Source organism: Arachis hypogaea, chromosome 13 (assembly GCF_003086295.3).
Source record: "Arachis hypogaea cultivar Tifrunner chromosome 13, arahy.Tifrunner.gnm2.J5K5, whole genome shotgun sequence".
In the NCBI taxonomy this organism is placed as follows: domain Eukaryota; kingdom Viridiplantae; phylum Streptophyta; class Magnoliopsida; order Fabales; family Fabaceae; genus Arachis; species Arachis hypogaea.
This window is the reverse complement of record NC_092048.1, coordinates 127,166,340-127,179,714: the sequence shown is the minus strand read 5'-3', so window position 1 is coordinate 127,179,714 and position 13,375 is coordinate 127,166,340.

The following is a 13,375-nucleotide window of genomic DNA, read 5'->3' as shown; positions in this document are numbered from 1 at the left end:
CAGTTAGTTGGGGCAGAATTAAAATTAGTAAATTTATAAGATATTTTGAATTTAAATATTTTTTAAATAATTTAGTTAAAGTAAAAAGAACTGAGTTCAGTGTGTAATTTCATTTTACTAGATTGTGTTTAGATGAAACAGCAGTTATTGGATTATGAGGATAAGATGTATAGATTGGATCACGTTGAGCACATTGCTATCAGGTTTGATCTAGTCGTACATTTTTTTCATTATTTTTTATTTTATTGTAATTAATAAACAGTAAATTTGTTATTTTATGTGTTCAGTTTTTTAAATTTCTTATTTCCGTTTGGTAGGCGCTTCAGATCTTGCGCACCAGGCGAAAATCGATAACACGGCCGCCGTAGCAGATTAGACCATATCTCAGACTGGCCGGATTTGAGTATGTGACCTATATTGTGCCTATCCGATCCGCTCTCCAACAGGCATGCTTTTATTTTGGAAACCTAACATAGAGTTCGCCAGGAATGCGTCGAACTCCATGTTTTATATAGAGTTCGCTGGAGGTGCGGCGAACTTGCCTTTAGTACAAAAAAAAATCGTATTCCGAAAAATAAACCTAAAATATCTGATTTGGGAAATTAAATAATTTTTTTATTTTATTTACAAAAAAAATCCAGAGACTTCTTTCTTCATAAATGGTTAATATTTTTTTTTTTTTTTGTAAAATGAGAAATAAACGTTATTCACGACTACTAATACCTATTTCGTACTAGTACATTACACTATTTAATCCAATATTAACGTATTAAAATTAATTTGTGGCAATGCATATATTTTTTAAAAAAAATTAGTAAAAATATTTATTTTTTACCTAATTTTTTCACCAAAAAAATTTCCTGAACTGAGTTATATGAAATTTTCTTTATTTATTTCCATATTACCATAAACTTAAATTTGAATAACTTTCATAATTTTGTTTTATAAGATTTTGCTAATATATATTTTAGGAATATATTTTAAGAATATTAAATTTTTTTATTACATACTCTTCTTAAAAGGCATATTTTAGAATACAAAATAGCAAAAAAATTAATAAATAATGAATATATATGGAAATAAAAATTTCACTAACTTATATTTTAAAGACATATTTTAATCGGTCATTGTATTAAAAGATCACTCATCATTTCAAGAAATGAGAGGAAACAAATAATACAAATTTAGGGAAACAAGAGTTGAAGTATAGCTTCCATTTTAAACAAAAGTAGCCAAGTATACTTGCATTGAGCTCCTACTCTCTCTTTGCCTTGAATTGGGTGGTTGGTCCATACTTTAAACTCTGAAATGCATGCTTTTTAATGCCTAACTACTTTCTTGCCGCTATACGCTGAAGAAACTATATATTGTCAATATCATTTATATAAAAATTCTACTAATCACTATAATTATGAGACAAAATAAATTGGTAAAGCATTTAGAACATGTTTTACCTACAATCCAATCACAATTCAACAACGCCCACTTTACATTTTCTTTCCACCACCAAATAAAGGCAAATACAACCCTAAACTTAAATTAGATAAAAGAAAGATTTAGCTACTAAATTGTGGGATCAACTTCTCGAAAAATTTGAAAATGTTTAGTAGAGATAAAGAAAAATTCTATATTAAAGATACTTTTATTCATTTTTTTTTCTCCGGACACTTTAAGACTACTTAAGAATCAATAAGACGCCAAAAAAAAAAAAAAAAAAAGAGTCAATCATCATATTCCCTTGCTAAGGTATTCATAATTGATGATTCTAACTTTCTCCAACTGCTTATATTTTAATTTTCAGTGCCGGGCCACGTTCATTTCCCTCTCCTTTTGGGATTGCTTTAGCTTCATTTTTAGCTTTTCCAAGTTCCAACTAAGTAAATAATGAGTTTTTTTAAATAAGTATAAGCACTATAAGGATAATAGTTACAAGTTTCAATAAAAATAATTAAAATACTAATACTTTCATGGGTTTAGCACTTTAGCTATGTTAAGGTTATTATTAGTAAGGTATAAATTCTTAACTTTTTTATTTTAATAAATACACAACAAATATATTTAAAATTTAAATTTTACATTTTTTATAAATTTTTTAATTAATAATTTTAACATATTAGTTAAATTCTAATTTAATTAATAATGTAATTAACATATATTCTAAGTACACATATTAATATTATCATAAGTAGAAGTTTTTTAATCTTTTACTTTAATAAATATATTAGAAAATTAAATTTTATATATTTTTTATAAAAACTTTTTTATTGGTAACCTAAACATGTGCCCTATGTTAAGTTGTTAACTAAATCCTCTAATAAAAAGAGAATTTAAGTTACTAGCTGAATCCAACATATAATTAACAATTTCATTATACTAAAGAGAAAATTAATTTTTAGGGTTGTTGATTTTCTTATGTTACATTAATTACATGTTGGCTTAGTCATGTATACAGTATCTACATCATTAAATGAGCCGGTGCAAATTGAAGCATCAAACCATGCATACTACACCATACCATGCATTGATGCATATATATAGAAAAAGAAAAAAGACAAGGGAATTGATGTCCAAAGACCAAAGCTATGGCTCCAAACTTCACAGTGCAGAAATAAATTCATTTTCATCATTTATCCCTTATCTGAAAAGAAAAAAAAAAGCGACTATATATGATGATAATAACAAATTAAAATGACGACCAATCCCGACTCACGACTGAAGCGTGTGTTCAGAAAACGCAATTTAATTTTTGCAAAAATATTTGATAGCAAACAAAAAATTAAAATTTATCTTATTTAACATTAACTAATTGTTATTAAAATTAATAAATATTAAATAAAATAAATTTTAATAATTTTTTTTAGCGAAAAAATTATTATTTATATCCATAAATTTTATAAATTAAATACTGACAAAAGTACTTATACAAGACAAAAAGTGATTCTATACTTATGAAAAATTAGGTCTGTCTATTAAAAGTATCCGAATATCATTAACTCGTTTATTCCATTAAATTAGAGACCAATCTAGCACGTTAAATGCCTACCTAACTATAAAAAAGCAATATGACGTGTCCAAGTATCTTGTTACCGTTATAATATCACTCATTTTTTAAATTTATCCTTATCCTCAATTGTTTCCTAAATTTAAAATTGAAAATTCTAGAATGTCTAGGCAAAACAGAGATAACCATTGTTCTTCAAATGCAAGTATCAGCGGAGAGGGGACTTCGTCTTCCAAAAAGGGTGAAGAGAAGACTCTATTTGAGAGATGCTTTTGTGGGCAGGATGTTGTGTTGTTACAATCTGAAACTTTGACAAATCCTAGGAGATGATTCGTTAGGTATCTTCTATGGAAAGTAAGTTTTTGTTTTTGTGCTTATGTTTAGGGTTTTTTTTTTTTTTGGGAATGATTCCTTATTACTATGTTTTACACTGCAGACAATGGGTTACAAATATTTTGTACGGGTGGATGAGATTGATAGAGACTGAGAGGAATTGGCAAGAACCCTTGTTAGAAAAAAAAATCAAGATAGTTGTTGTGCTATGCATGAGGTCAATGTTACTGGACAAAGAAGAAAGATTCGAGAGAATAGTTTGAAGATCTTGTTAAAGATGGGAAAGCTCCACGATGAAATTAGAGCTATTAGGTCATGACTTATAACAATTTTCTTTAGTTTGTTGCTTTGTGTAGGCTTTAATTTATTCTAATTAATCAATATGTAATTGTGCGTATGATGCATCTTGTTTTGGAGCCTTTTTGTGACTATTTGGTTTCAATGACGATGAACTTTAAAATTCTGTTAACATCTTCATTGCTATAAAAAAGTCAAGTTGTGTTATGACATTGCCCGTAATTGTTGATATAATTGATATTTCTAACCTTGGATGTAATTTGTGTTTGACAAAACAAGACATATGAATGTCGTGAATTGACAAATATAGCCGAAAATCTGATATTGTATACTAAATAACAAAAATGTGACCTGAAAACAGAATTAAATAAAAGACGTTCATTTTATATACTATAATAAACCTCTTAATTGACTTGGTAGGCCTTACGAGAGTAGGTTGTGGTGGGATAGGTCTGAGGAAAAAGGTTGTGATGGTGGTGGCCTCTTAGTGTTTCTCCTCTTAATTGGTCGCTCGGATATGGTGGCTTCATGATAGGCTTAGGTGGCAAATGTGCAGTAGAAGACCTAGAAGGTGGATGTCTTACTGCCATAGATTCTTGGGTAGGGTTCACAGAGTTCACCACATCAACATTCACCAATGTAAGCTAATTGCATTAAGTCAAATCTTTAGTGCAGGATAAATTGATTTCATGCCAATCATTAGAAGAAGTGAGTGAATACAAAAAAATTTATATTAGGTGAATCTGAAGCTGATGCTTCAGTATCTGTAGCCTCCAAAGTCTCTTCCTAATCCATCTCTTGCTCCCTAACAGCATCCTCATCAAGATCATCAACAACCATACCTTCAGTTGTTGCTGCTGCACCATGATGCTGACTACCACTACCTGCTGTAACTTTTTTGCTAGATATAATTTTTTTTCGTTACATCCTCTGCTGTTATGACTAGTCTGAGAGCACATGAGCAATTTCAATAATTTTAATTTTTTAAAAAGACAACCAATATGCATAAAGTAAACAAAATGAGACATGAAATGTTAAATTATACCTTCAGACAATATTTACATTTAATGAGATCATATCTTCTCTTTTTTCTATGGGGATCAGGATTCTCTCTAGGACCATCTCTATGAGCGTCTCTCTTTTTGGTAGGTCTCTTAGTAAGTTTTTTATACATAGGAGGCAACAATGGATGGTGATTTCTCTTCTCCCAGTATTCCTGGTTTAGGACAGGTTGAACGGTCCACTGATATACTACGTTGTATGCTCCCATAGTAAGCCAATTGTGCACAAACTCTTTGGCCCTGCGATTTTGGTATGAAATGGCAGTACAAGCATCCCTATATAGAAGCCGAGTAAGCTGCCACAACATGCATGAACAAGTCCTTATGTCCAAATCCACACTTACCTTCACAGGTAACCTTTGAACCTCGTACACATTCCCATTTTCATTACCTTATAGAAAGGGCTTCCAATAGTTGCAATGGACACTTCATCACTTGCAATGCTATGAAGGTCCTCTAACTCATAACAATGGACACCAGATTCATCATTTGAGTATTTTCCTCTATCAAATAAAATGAATACCAATGGAGGTTGATTCGGATCCGCATTATGGATAAATGTTTGTCCAACTGGAGGGGGTCTCTTAGTAGACCTCCTTATATGTTTCCTTTTAGTGCCTCCAATAGCCTCCTCTATGTTGTTATTATGTGTTTCTAGAGCATTGACTGTGACAGATTGATTGGTAGAAGGGGTGTTAGCTGTGGTTCAGGCATGGTTTGGGAGAGGGATTGATTCTGTGGTAAAGAACATATTGGGTGAGCAATTCGTCTTGTGGATTTTCAAAGTTAGAGGGTGGTTCTATGTATGTCGAGGACTTTGGCTAGGCATTGTTGTTAGTGTCAAACTGTAAAGAATTTTCTCCTAAGTTGCCATGGTCAGGGGGGATAGATGTTGTTAGAAGTATGTTTGGTGTAGCAGATTCTTTAGATACAGGTTGTGTAGGGGGCTACACATTTGGTTCAGGGGGTTGGAAAGGTGTTTTTGGAGATTGGGAGGTGACAATTGGTGGCTGTTTTCAATTCATAGAGTCCTCAAAATTCTGCTTGTTAGGTTTAGGTATAGTAGTCGAGGCTAATGGATTTGGAGTGGCATCTGATTGGGCCTTATCTGTAACATTGGCTGCCTCTAGCCCTCTACACTTTGGGCCTCAGTTTGTACTCCTCCCAATTGAAGAACTCTTCTAGGACTTTTTACCTTCTTTGGAGTTGGAGTTCTCCAAGCACAAGTTTTTACTCTCGTCTTTGATGGAGTAACATCAACCTCATCAGCTGCTCCTACACCAACTTTGTCATTTATATCTATAACATCTGCTTGGCTGATGAGGTGCTCTGGGTATAATTTAATTTTATGTCCATTCTAACAATATCCATGTCAAATCGTAGAAGTCTTAAGCCACCATCAATTTTCATTCCAGGCTGTCACAAACAGAAATCGGAGATAATTGGATATCCAATGTCTTTGAGTAGTTTCACTTTGTACATAACACGACTTGCCATTTGATCCCCTTTCAAGTCTTCTTTTATGGTGTATCACTAACGTGATAGGTGTGGTGGTGGCCATTTCTATGAATAACCAAAAATAAAAAATATAACCATATCTTCTAACATTACTCAACACCCAAATATTCTCAAAATTAAGAATACATGAATAAACCATCAAAAAATATATTCAATCTATAATATTATTGATGAACTGAATATTGATAGTCTAGAATTCACAATAAATTCTCGTTGCTAGTATAGTTTTTAAACCAAGCAATAATCCTTTCATACAAAAACTTTGGTTGTCACAAGTAACAAAACCCAATAAAGTTTGCAACCAAAGTATTTAAACCTCGGGTCGTCTTCTCAAGGAGTTGCAGGGCAGTATGATCTATTATTGGTTATGTAGAAAGATATATTTTTGGGTTTTTGAGAATAAGGGGCAAGTAATTTAAATGACAAGGAAAATAGATTGATAATAATAAAATCTCTTGGCAACGTATAAGAAATTGAGATCCTATCCTAGTTATCTTTATCAGGTGTGATGAGAATTAAATTTTTGCTCCCACTTTTAATTAACCCTTACTAAATAAAGAAAAGTCAAGTGGACAAATTAATTTGATCCTCAGGTTCTAGTCAACTCCTATGGAGAGACTAGAGTTATTGGAGTGCAAATTAACCAGCTAAGAATTCCAATTTCAATCAACAGCTGAGTTGATAACTCAAGTGTTATAAATTACTTAACCAAAGCCAAAAGAGAAAAATAAATCTAATTTGAATTGAAATCATTCATAAATAAATTAAAGCGAAATCAAATCTGAAATACCTCAAAATATATTAATTAAGAAAATCATAACATGAATGGTCCATAAGCCAAATCTGGAAGATAAATATCAATTAAAGTAATGAAGTAAATAAAACTAGAAAGTAAATTAAAGGAACATTGAACCTGTGATTGAAGAGATCATAGCTTAAACATAATAGAAATCCTAAATCCTAATCCTAAGAGAGAGGAGAGAACCTCTCTCTCTAAAAACTACATCTAAAACCTAAAATTACGAATTATTCAGTTGTTCTCTCTCTCTCTTTTGATTCCTCCATTCTTTGACTTATATTCTGTGTTTCTGGTTTGGATTTGGGCCGAAAAAAGGGTCCAGAAATCACTGGGAGCGTTTTCTGCAGATTCCTGTACGTGGCGTCTGTCACGCGTTCGCGTGGATCACGCGTTCGCGTCATCTGGGAGTTTTCCTTGTCACGTGTACGCGTCGATCACGCGTACGTGTCAATTGCGTTCTGCTCAAGGCACGCGTCCGCGTCATCCACGCGTTTGCGTCGCTGCATTTTCGAGCTAGGCACGCATTTGCGTCATCCATGCGTTCGCGTCGCTGCCCTTTTCTTCAAAAATCCATTTTTGTGTTTTTCTTCTATTTTTGTATGTTTTCTTTTTGTCCTTTGAGCCATTCCTGCCCTATGAGATCTGAAAATACTTAACACACAAATTACGGCATCGAATGGTAATAAAAGGGTGATTAAAATAAATAATTTTAAAGCATAGGAAATATGTTTTTCACATATATCATAATATAAGGAAGGAAAAGTAAAACCATGCAATTTACATGAATAAGTGGGTGAAGAATTGATAGAAACACTCAATTTGAGCACAAATTATATCATAAAATATGGGTTTATCAACCTCCCCACACTTAAACAATATCATGTCCTCATGCTAAATCCAAGAGAAAGGGTAAAGTTAGAATGGTGGAATCTCATGTAATGCAATCTATTCTAAATGCAATCTACCTACATGAATCATGCAATTTTAATTATCACCCACCTATATATATATAGAGCTTACATGTGGTTAATCTAATTCATATTTTCAAGGAATTATATATGTATAGCCAAACCTAAATCATGTTAAAGCACTGTCACAATTGAGTTGGGTTAAAATATTTCATAAGCTTGCAAGATAATTAAATATTTAAACAGAGATATATGGTGATGAGCTATTGAACCCTCACTGGATTTGTGTTTACTCTCTAGTCACTCAGTGTTTGGGGTTAATCACTCTACTCTTTTCTATTCTTGCTTTCTAAAACTTTGTTCTTCATCTAACCAATCAACAAATATTGAATACAGACATACAAAGATCATGAGGTCTTTTAAAGGTTGTAATGGGGCCAAGGTAAAGGTAGGGGTATATATATAAGGCTACGTGAGCTATAAGTTGAATCCTTAATTAGTCTAAGGTCTCACCTAACATATACATACTTTATAAAAATTCAAAACTATCCTGGTCTTCCCAATTTTTCCCACTTGTGTCACATACTCATGTACCAAATTTGTTTTTGATTTTACTTCCATGTGCATTGATCTCTCTACTAAACTTATTATTGGGGTAATTTTGTCCCCTTATTTATCTATTTATATTATAAAAAGGATTTTTTTTAACATAAGCATATATCAATGCACATGGTGTTTTGGTTTAATTTGATTTTACATGAGCATGCTCCCAAAATCCTTATTATCTTATTGAATTAATCCCTTCCTATCAACCCATGTTTCCGTGTTTTCCCACACTTAGTGGATACACAATCTCTATCTTAAGCTAACCAAGAATTCAACTTGGGATTTTTAATTTGTTTTTCTGCTTAAGGCTAGTAATGTGGTTATAGAACAAGAGGGGATTAAAAGCTCAAGGGGACTAACAAGGGTGACATAAAAGGTAAGCTTATTTGGGATAAGTGAGGAAAAATTTAAATGATGGCCTCAATCATCTCTTGGTATGTATCTATATTCTATATTAGACATATAGATTAAAACAAAGTAAAGATTACCAGAATAAAAAAGAAGGACGAACACACAAGAATGAAATAATTATGGTTAAATAATGTAACCATACAAATAGGTTCAAAAACTCACAGGTTGTGTGTTCTCTGGCTCAAAAATCATATATCAGTTATGTATGTCATGCAAGTAGAAATCAAAGGTTCCCATTATTCTCACTGTGAATCTTAGGGTGGCTCTTAAAATCTTAGTGTTCTTTCTTGAAAAATATTGTGTAAATTAACCAATCATTTATTGCTATATATATACAGTGTGTGGATTGTTGTGATTCCGTTATACTAAAGTCTTTAGTTTACTCTTTTTTATTTTCAATTAATCCAAGTTATCGTATGCATTAATCCATATATTCTATATCACAACTTAATAACTAAAATTGCAACTAGACTAAACTAAATATCTAAGATAAATATATAAACTAAAGTGCAAAATGTGGGAATATAGTGAAAATACAGAGAAAATGTGCAAGTACTGGAAGACAGGATAAGATAAAAATAAAAATAAAGATAAAAATATAGAAAAATAAGCAAAATAGGATAAAAAAAGAGTGTCTGAAGAGTGGTTCACCAAAATAAAGTACGCTAGAGATGGCGACCTCCCCACACTTAAATGATAGCATCGTCCTCGATGCTCATTCAAGTTGGGTGTGAGAAGTGTCATCTCCGAAAGGATAGGCTGCTGCAGTGGGGGCTCTGACTGTAGAGGGATCTCGGGATCAGCCGGCTGTATCTGATGTGGCTCCTCATGGTGTGGTGCAGCCTGCTCCGGTCCTCCCTGCGCATCCTGGGCATGTGCCTCCTCCGCATGATCATCTGCCTCCGCATCAGATGGCTTAGAAGCGGTGTCAGGCTCAGAGGGAATGTCGCTGCCGGATCGGATCATCAACTTTAGGTGTTCATAGCGTCGCTTGTTGCGACGCTCCATGTGATCCCAGTGTGCGAAGAGTCAGTGCACAAGATGATAGATGGGCTCTGAGGCAGGTGGAGGTGCGGTGGATGGAGCTGGTGCAGCAGTGGATGCAGAAGGGACAACTGAAGATGTGGCTGCCTCACCGGAGGCAGTGAGAAAAGGAGGTCTATACCCTAATGCCAGAAACTTTCTGCTGTGAGGAATGATCTTCTTGCAGTCTGCAGCAATTGGCTTCTCATCAGCAAGCTCCCAAGGCACGTCAGCTCGGCGGCCTAGCTGGGTGATCAGATAAGGGAAAGGGAGAGTGCCTCTGACATGGACCCTGGCCATATAATACCTGATGAAACGTGGAAGATACAGGTCCTTACCCTCCATCACACACCAGATGAGGGTGATCATAGCAGCGGACACCTCTGTCTCATGAGTGCTCGACATCACGTAGTTGCTCAGGATCTGCTGCCAAAGCCGAGCCTCATCATTCAAATATATCAGCTTGATTCCCTTAGGTATCACTGTATTCTTTCCCATGACCCATGGGGCAGTAGGATCAAGGGCTATTCTCTGCTTGACTGCATCCCAGTCAAATCTCATGTATCTCATATCCTCTTCAGCCTTTTGGTAACCGTCAGGTTGATCTGACTTAGGCAGGAGCCGGAGGATATCCTCAATAGCTTCCTCAGTGACTAAAATCTGTTTCCCTCTGAAGTGCACTGCATCCAGGGAGGTCTTGAAATAGTTACAGTAAAATTCTCTGACCCAGGATGCATTGACCTCTGTCAAGTTCCTTTCCATGAAGAACCAGCCTCTTTGTTTTATCTGGTCGAAAGTGTACTGGGTGAGTTCTTTTGGAATTTTAAGAGTTCTCTCCAGGTAGAGGTTCCTGGCAGTGGCAAACACTGAATACTTTAGCTCACAGTATCTGTTTACGAATTTGACTTGATCTGTGGCAGTGAGGAGCTGGTCGGCCTTTTCCTGCGGGGTAAAGTTCTTCTCCCGCCAGGAATCATCGTGAAGGAGATCTAGGATAGAGGTAGAAGATTCTCCTCTTTTTCGTTTGCCTGTAGTTGCCTTGTCTTTTCCTTTGTTTTTAGGATCAGACATCCTAAAAAGCAGAAATTCCAAGATATAATTGAAGAACCAAAGCAGGAAAACAAGTAGGCAAGTAGGGTTTTGTCAATGTAAGCATAAAGGCAAAAGAGCAATATAAGCAGGAAATGAGTTAAATATATGAACATTTTGGATTGAATTCGAGTTAAAAGTCTGAGAGTAAAAATCACAATCCAAAATATAATAGAAGTGGAATTCAAGTAAATTTGGAAAAACAGTAATCATGCCTTGGGTTAGAAAGTTAAAGTAGTTAGGTAAAAACCAAAAAGAGAAGTTAGAAAGCTAAACTGGTTAGGAGTTAAAAAGGAAGTTAAAGTGAGTGGCATGAGAATGGTTTTCCTAGTTACCAAGAAATTCACAAACTTGAAGAACAATCAACTCATATTCAAGTAAGGAATGCATTTTATTGATGATGATTCCTAAAGATAGAGTAAGTGTAAAATGAGAATAAAATCATCAATAAGTAATTTAGTACTCGGGGAACAAAAAGGAATAAGGATGCTAGCCTGTGCATTCATGAATTGGTTTGGTTGTAGCCAAGAAATGCAAAATAAGGAGTTTTCAAACCAATACATGAATGGAGTAGATTAAACAATAAATTTGTAGAAAATTAGGCAGCATTCCGGCTAAAATTGGATGTTCCCGGGTAGTAAACAGTAAGAAAAATCAGTTCATATGAAATTAAATAGTGCTGAAAAGATTAACAATTAATAAGAATAGTAAAGAACAGTTCAACAGCAACATCAAATATGAAGAATAACACATGAACAGAATCATCACAGCAAAGTTAGAATTGCGAATTAGATAAAAACAGTTAGCACAAACGGTGCAATTATCAGGCCTAAATCCACTAACCACATCCTAGCTACCTAACCACCTAAAATCCACTACAATCATGCATCTCTAACTATCCTATTTCGAACAAAAACTGTAAAGTATGCAACTAACTGACTAATTGGAAAATAAAATCGGTGTTTGGTGGAACCTGGTGTGTAGAAACAGAAAGTAGGCTCAGAGAGATGGTGGTGGTGTTGGTGACGCAGCGGCAATGGGTGGCGGCGTGGTGGCGGTCCGAGGTGGAGGCAGGGGCGGTTTGGTGGTTGTGGGTAGTTAAGGTTGGGGGGGGGAAGAGAGAAGGGGGTGAGGATTGGGTTGTGGTGGCTGGTGGTGGCGTGGTGGTGGTGGCTCGGTGATAGGGCGGCGGCAGTAAGGTTTGGTGGTTGTGGAGGGAGGAGGAAAGGGGAGAAGAGGAGGGGAAGAAGGGGAGGGGGAGAAAAAGGGGGGTGGCGTCAGCGGCGGTCCGGCTGGTGGGATGGTGGTGCGACGGCGGGTCTAGGTGGCTGGGAGAGGTGGTGGTTGGGGGGGGTGGGAGAAGAGAAGTTGCAGAGGGGGTGGGGGTTTCGAGTGATGGGGGTTAGTGTTTTTGAATTCACACGAATGCGTGGAGTACGCGATCGCGTGATTTGGGTGAAAAGGGTGTTGACGCGAACGCGTTATTGACGCGATCGCGTGAATTGGGTAAAAGGTAAGGGACGCGTACGCGTGAAACACGCAAACGCGTCGCTGAAAATTGTGCTAAACGCACAGTTCCAGCGTCGTTTTTGTGCAACTCTCTGTTTCCAATGGGGTCCATAAAATCCACGCGACGCGGATGCGTCGCTCACGCTTTCGCGTGGGATGTGCGTAGTGCAGTGACGCGTTCGCGTCAGGGACGCGAACGCGTGGGCTAGTTTGTGCTAAAGGCACACCAGCCGCACGATTCCAGCCCAACTTTCTAGGCATTGGATCTTTACGCCGATTTCCAGTCAACGCTCACGCGTGGCCTGCGCGCTCGCGTGGGGTGATTTTGATTTTCTTTATGCAATTATGCAGTATGCAATATGCAATATGTAATGCTAATGTAGATGCTATGAGTAATTCTAGGTTCAATGAAAATAAAATAAAATATAAATAAACAAAACGAAATAAAATTGAAAAAGGAACGATCATACCATGGTGGGTTGTCTCCCACCTATCACTTTCAGTTAAAGTCCTTAAGTTAGACATTTGGGGAGTCCTTTGTTATGGTGGCTTGTGCTTGAATTCATCCAAAAATCTCCACCACTGTTTGGAATGCCAACAGCCTCCGGAGTCCCAAACTAGGCATGTAAAGCCTTTGAGTAAATTCAAACAGGTTCTCAGGTTCCCGGGGTGTTGAATGTCAGGATAGATTCCAGGATCCCAAACCTTGCTTTTATATCCGCCTTCGTCTTGATTTATATTTTTCTAGCCGGGCGGTTTGGAAGTTGCATTCTCACCAAGATGGCCAATCATTCTCTGAGACCCATTCAATCGAACTCGA